This window comes from Macaca nemestrina, chromosome 5 (genome assembly GCF_043159975.1).
Source record: "Macaca nemestrina isolate mMacNem1 chromosome 5, mMacNem.hap1, whole genome shotgun sequence".
Taxonomy (NCBI): domain Eukaryota; kingdom Metazoa; phylum Chordata; class Mammalia; order Primates; family Cercopithecidae; genus Macaca; species Macaca nemestrina.
In genome coordinates, this window is record NC_092129.1 from 76513351 (window position 1) to 76518293 (window position 4943).

The 4943-nt window shown below is 50.4% G+C and overlaps 1 long non-coding RNA gene across 1 annotated transcript; it reads left to right on the forward strand.

The window, feature by feature from the left end:
- Positions 1–2419: 2419 nt before the first annotated feature.
- LOC139363144 (uncharacterized) lies at positions 2420–4607 on the forward strand. Its single transcript, XR_011623059.1, has 3 exons — positions 2420–2489; positions 2577–2811; positions 3621–4607. It is a non-coding gene; the product is annotated as an uncharacterized lncRNA (long non-coding RNA).
- Positions 4608–4943: the final 336 nt, after the last annotated feature.

Below are 4943 nucleotides of genomic sequence, written 5' to 3' on the forward strand. Positions count from 1 at the left end.
AGGGTTGACAGGCTCCACGCAGTGCCCGGACCACAGGAGACATTCAATGGCAGCCCAGGACAAGGCCAACACCAACTTCGAGGCCTTTCACGTGGCAAGGGCCCCGGGCACGCCATCATCATTGCTGAGAGTGAGTGTGTGCTCACATGTGTGCGTGTCAGCGGCACAAGTTGCAATCCAGCCCCCATACCTAAGCCTCCCCCGCCCCACACACATACAGCGGATGCAGAGTCCAAAGGCCCACAGCTCCTGAATCTTCTCCTTCCCAGTCATGGATACCTTGAAGTCAGGCTCAGCCCTTCAGGTCGGGCTCTGATCTCTATTATTCGGAGCCTGGGTGGGCACACGCTTTAGGAGGGGGCGGTGAAGGGTCCCTATTTTGAATTCCAGGTGCAGCCACATTACAGGGAAGTCAGCTGCGCTCGGGAAGAGTGTGACCTTATATTTTTGCTGCAGCTCAAAAGAAAAGTTTACACTTTAAATTAACAGCATGTCCACTGCCAGTATTTGTGGTTACTCCCTGCAACGTAAATCTCTTTTAGAGATGTGTGAGAACAGCATACGTAATGAAACATCAACGTGAAACTTGATTTAGAGTGCCTTTTCATTAATATAACAAATGAAGTGGACCAAAAATGGAAAGTATATTCCTTTGGGCCTAATTAAAACACTGAACAAAACACATGGATATGTATATTTTAAATGAAGACATTCAGTAGCTAGAATTAGCTACAAAAATTAATTCAAATTGAAAAGTACATTATGAGTGCATTGTTATTATTAACATAGCCAATATGCCTCCTCTGAGATATCTCCAATAATGTGCACCTGATTTAGTGGCTGTGTGATGTGACAGGCAGGCTTTGCTTTAAAAATACCGCACACACGAAAAAGTTGGCCCACTGGGGCGCCCCACAGCTGGTTGAACTGCACTGTCTCTTGGTCAGAGGAGGATTTCCAGGCAGCGTGTAGGAGTTGGAGCGGGGATGTCCTCTCTGACCGTGGGTCTTTCATCCTCAGCCCAGCTCCTGCAGTGCGAGGGCCTGGCTGGAGCTGGGCCAGGGGCAGGCTATGTTGAAATGGAGAGGTGTGTTGAGGGGTCAGAGCCTGGAAGGCCTGACCTGGCATCCTGGAACACCATCTCTGATGGTGGCCAGGAGACACATGGAGGGTACCAGGGGACAGGCATGAAGGACAGTGCCCTGCGTGGAAAGACAGTCTGATTCCACGCTGAGTTGAGGGGCAGGGAGTCGGTGCAGTGTTGGCCATGACCCCTCACCCCAGTTCTGTAGAAGCAGGGCACTGAGGGGGTGCACACAAACTTAGGGAGGGGCCCCAGCCCAAGGCAGGATGCTGGAAGCCCACCTTCTAAAATGTGGCAGGTGCCCCCCCCCCGCCCCAGTGACAATTCTGGTTGATGGCAGACAACACTCCAGATGCCAGGCCACCTGACCAGAGAGGTTCCTCAACCATTGGGGACAGGACTTTTTTTCTCGGCTCTGGAGCAGAACTCCTTAACCTGACCCTTGGGGACTCAGATCGGCCTCCACACTTGGCGGAAAATGGACCTGAGGAGCCAAACATGTGGAATAAGGGCACGGAGAAGTTCTGGAACACGCTGAGCTCCGTGCAGGTGCCCTTCAGGGACTGCTGGTGTGAGGACACAGCTAGGAATGGAGGACACTCTCCAAACAGGGATGGGAGGTTTGCGTTTACTGAGGGTCCACCTAGAACTCTGGCTGGCTAGCCCCGGAACCTCAGTACTTATCTGGAAATGGAAACACCAATAGTATCTATGCTCTTGGATTGATGTGAGGATGAAATTAAATACTTGATATGAAGTATCATTCCTCAGAGTAGTAAGAGCTGCAAAATTGTTAGTCATTATTCTTGTTACTCCACAAGTTACTGGCTCCTATTCCAGCCCCTGGGGACTGCAAGAAAGTCAAGGATCGGAACAATAGCTGACATTTGTACAGGGCTCTATAATTCATAAATCACTCTCCTTTAAACAGGAAACAATGTACGTCAATTATTATTCTGATCTTCACTGAGGAAACTGAGGCTCAGAGGGCATGTACTTCCCCAGCATGACACAGCTATGAAAGGATAGATGCAAGCTCCAATCTGAGTCCCTTGTTCCTTCTACTGTACCTCCCACCCTGAAGGCAGAGGAGGGGATCCCTTGGAACAACCCAGAGAAAGCTTTACAGAACTGTGGCCCTCTCCCTCACAGGCTGGGACGGAAGAAACGAAGCCAGGCAAGACAGGTACAGCCTGGCAGGGGTGAGCTGACCAGGGCCCGTCTCCCCTGCAACCTTTTGTTCTGGTCAGCAACTGGCTTTATTTCATGCAGTGGCAACACCGGTTTCCATGGTGATGGGAGGATCCAAGGTCCTAGATCAAATCTCCCCATTTCCGGGTGATTTGTTGGAAGACTGGTGGCTGCTACCCAAATCTTTGTATTTAATTGGATGAAGAGGCACAGAGTAAGGAATTCTAGGCTCACAGAATTCTTAGATCTTAAGTTGTCGAATGGGGCCTTCTGCATTTGCTGATGCTGAGTCCATTTCCAGGAGCACATGTCCAGGTAAGCAGACACCACCCAGCCACGACTTTTCCCAGGCTGGCTCCAACAAGAGGCCTTGCATGTGTGATCAGCAGCGTTCCCCTGCACCGTGTGGCTGCTAATGGTTTGGTGAAGCTAATGTTCTCCATGAACAGGCCCAAAGAGCTTCCCTTCTCCATCTGGCCCTGGTCCCAGCTTTCATCTCAGCAACACGGAAGGATTGTAACACCTGCTGCTGCCCCGTGAGTGACATCTCCCATGAGTCCAGGCTCAGGAATGGGTCCAGATGAGGGCTCGGGGGAGGCTTGCCTATTGGAGATTTTGAGAAAAGACTAAGGTAGAAAAGGTTGGTTGGGCCTCTTTGTTCTGAAAGACAGTAACCTAGTCCCAATCTTCAGAGGTTGAGATGGACAGAGGCTTGTTTACAAATAGCAAGACAATCGCATGTGGTCACTAGTGTTTGTTTGGGTGTGTGTACAGGAAGCCCTGCTCACACCTGGGGAAATGGACTCTGAAAGCTCATTGCTACCCCAACAAGTGATGAGGACAGAAAAGATCATGGGACTCAAGGGCTACTAGTTTTGTTGTGGTGGTGGTTTTTTGTTTTTTGTTTTTGTTTTTTTATATGGAATCTTGCTCTGTCGCCCAGGCTGGAGTGCAGTGGCACGATCTTAGCTCACTGCAACCTCCACCTCCCAGGTTCAAACCATTCTTCTGCCTCAGCCTCCTGAGTAGCTGGGACTACAGGTGAGTGCCACCACGCCTGGCTAATTTCTGTATTTTTAGTGGAGATGGGGTTTCACCATGTTGGCCAGGCTGGTCTCGAACTCCTGACCTCAGGTGATTCACCTGCCTCGGCCACCCAAAGTGCTGGGATTACAGGCGTGAACCACCGTACTCAGCTGGCCACTGGGTGTTTTTAAGAACAGAGGAGAGAGGAGGTTTTGAGTGGTGGAAGATTAGAAGACTAGACCCAGCTGCCGAAACAAAGGCCAGGTGGTGGGGCCCTCCAGTAGAGACCCCCAAACCATTGGCTGGTTCTCACCATTAGGTGTTTTCACTGGCCCCTGCCTTTGCACACGCTGTTCCTGGCCTGAAACACCCTTCACCTCACTCTTGACCTTCAACGCTTAACCTTCATTGAACACCATGTGGATCTGAGTGACTTTTCAAATTTCCAAGATTTGGAGCAGATTGAATTTGGTGTTGAGAGGAGCAAGAGAGAGAAAGATGTCAAAATAAGTCAAATGTGTTCTTACTGGAGTATTGCAACTTGTAGTGGTGCAATAAGTGGGGAAATTGGAAAGGGGAGCGTTTGTTGGGGAGGAGATACTCTCCTTTGAACAGGGTGGATTTCTCATGCCAATGACATTGTCATTGAGGACAGCCAAAGTCATCAGAAAAAGACACAGTGAGAACTCAGGCTTGGGGGCGGTGACCTGGGAGTCCCTAGGTTGCTAGTGGTCAGAACTGGGCCTGATGGGCAAACTCAGGCAAGGTGGGGATTAGGTGGGGACCAAAGCAGGCCAGGCTGATGATGGAGTCAGTGTGCAGGGCAGGCACCCTCCCTGGAGGCATCAGCCTGGGCTTGCTTTACTACTCTGGAAGGGAACCCAAGCCTCAGGACTCTAAATCTTATGCCAATGTTCAAATATAACCATTATATAACCTTTTCTTTCTTTCTTTCTTTCTTTCTTTCTTTCTTTCTTTCTTTCTTTCTTTCTTTCTTTCTTTCTTTCTTTCTTTCTTTCTTTCGAGATGGAGTCTCGCTCTGGAGTGCAGTGGTGCAATCTGGGCTCGCTGAAACCTCCGACTCCCTGGTTCAAGCGATTCTCCTGCTTCAGCCTCCTAAGTAGCTGGGATCACAGGCATGCGCCACCATGGCCAGCTAATTTTTGTATTTTCACTAGAGATGGGGTTTCAGCATGTTCACCAGGATGGTCTCGATCTCCTGACCTTGTGATCCGCTCGCCTCGGTCTCCCAAAGTGTTGGGGGATTACAGGCGTGAGCCACCACCCCCGACCAGATGTAACCATTTCTTTTCTTTCTTTCTTTCTTTCTTTTTTTTTTGAGACAGAGTCTCGCTCTGTCGCCCAGGCTGGAGTGCAGTGGCGCGATCTCGGCTCACTGAAAGCTCCGCCTCCCGGGTTCACGCCATTCTCCTGCCTCAGCTTCCCAAGTAGCTGGGACTACAGGCGCCCGCCACCACGCCCGGCTAATTTTTTGTATTTTTAGTAGAGACAGGGTTTCACCGTGTTAGCCAGGATGGTCTCGATCTCCTGACCGCATGATCCGCCCGCCTTGGCCTCCCAAAGTGCTGGGATTACAGGCGTGATGAACCACCGCGCCCGGCCGAATATAACCATTTCTAAA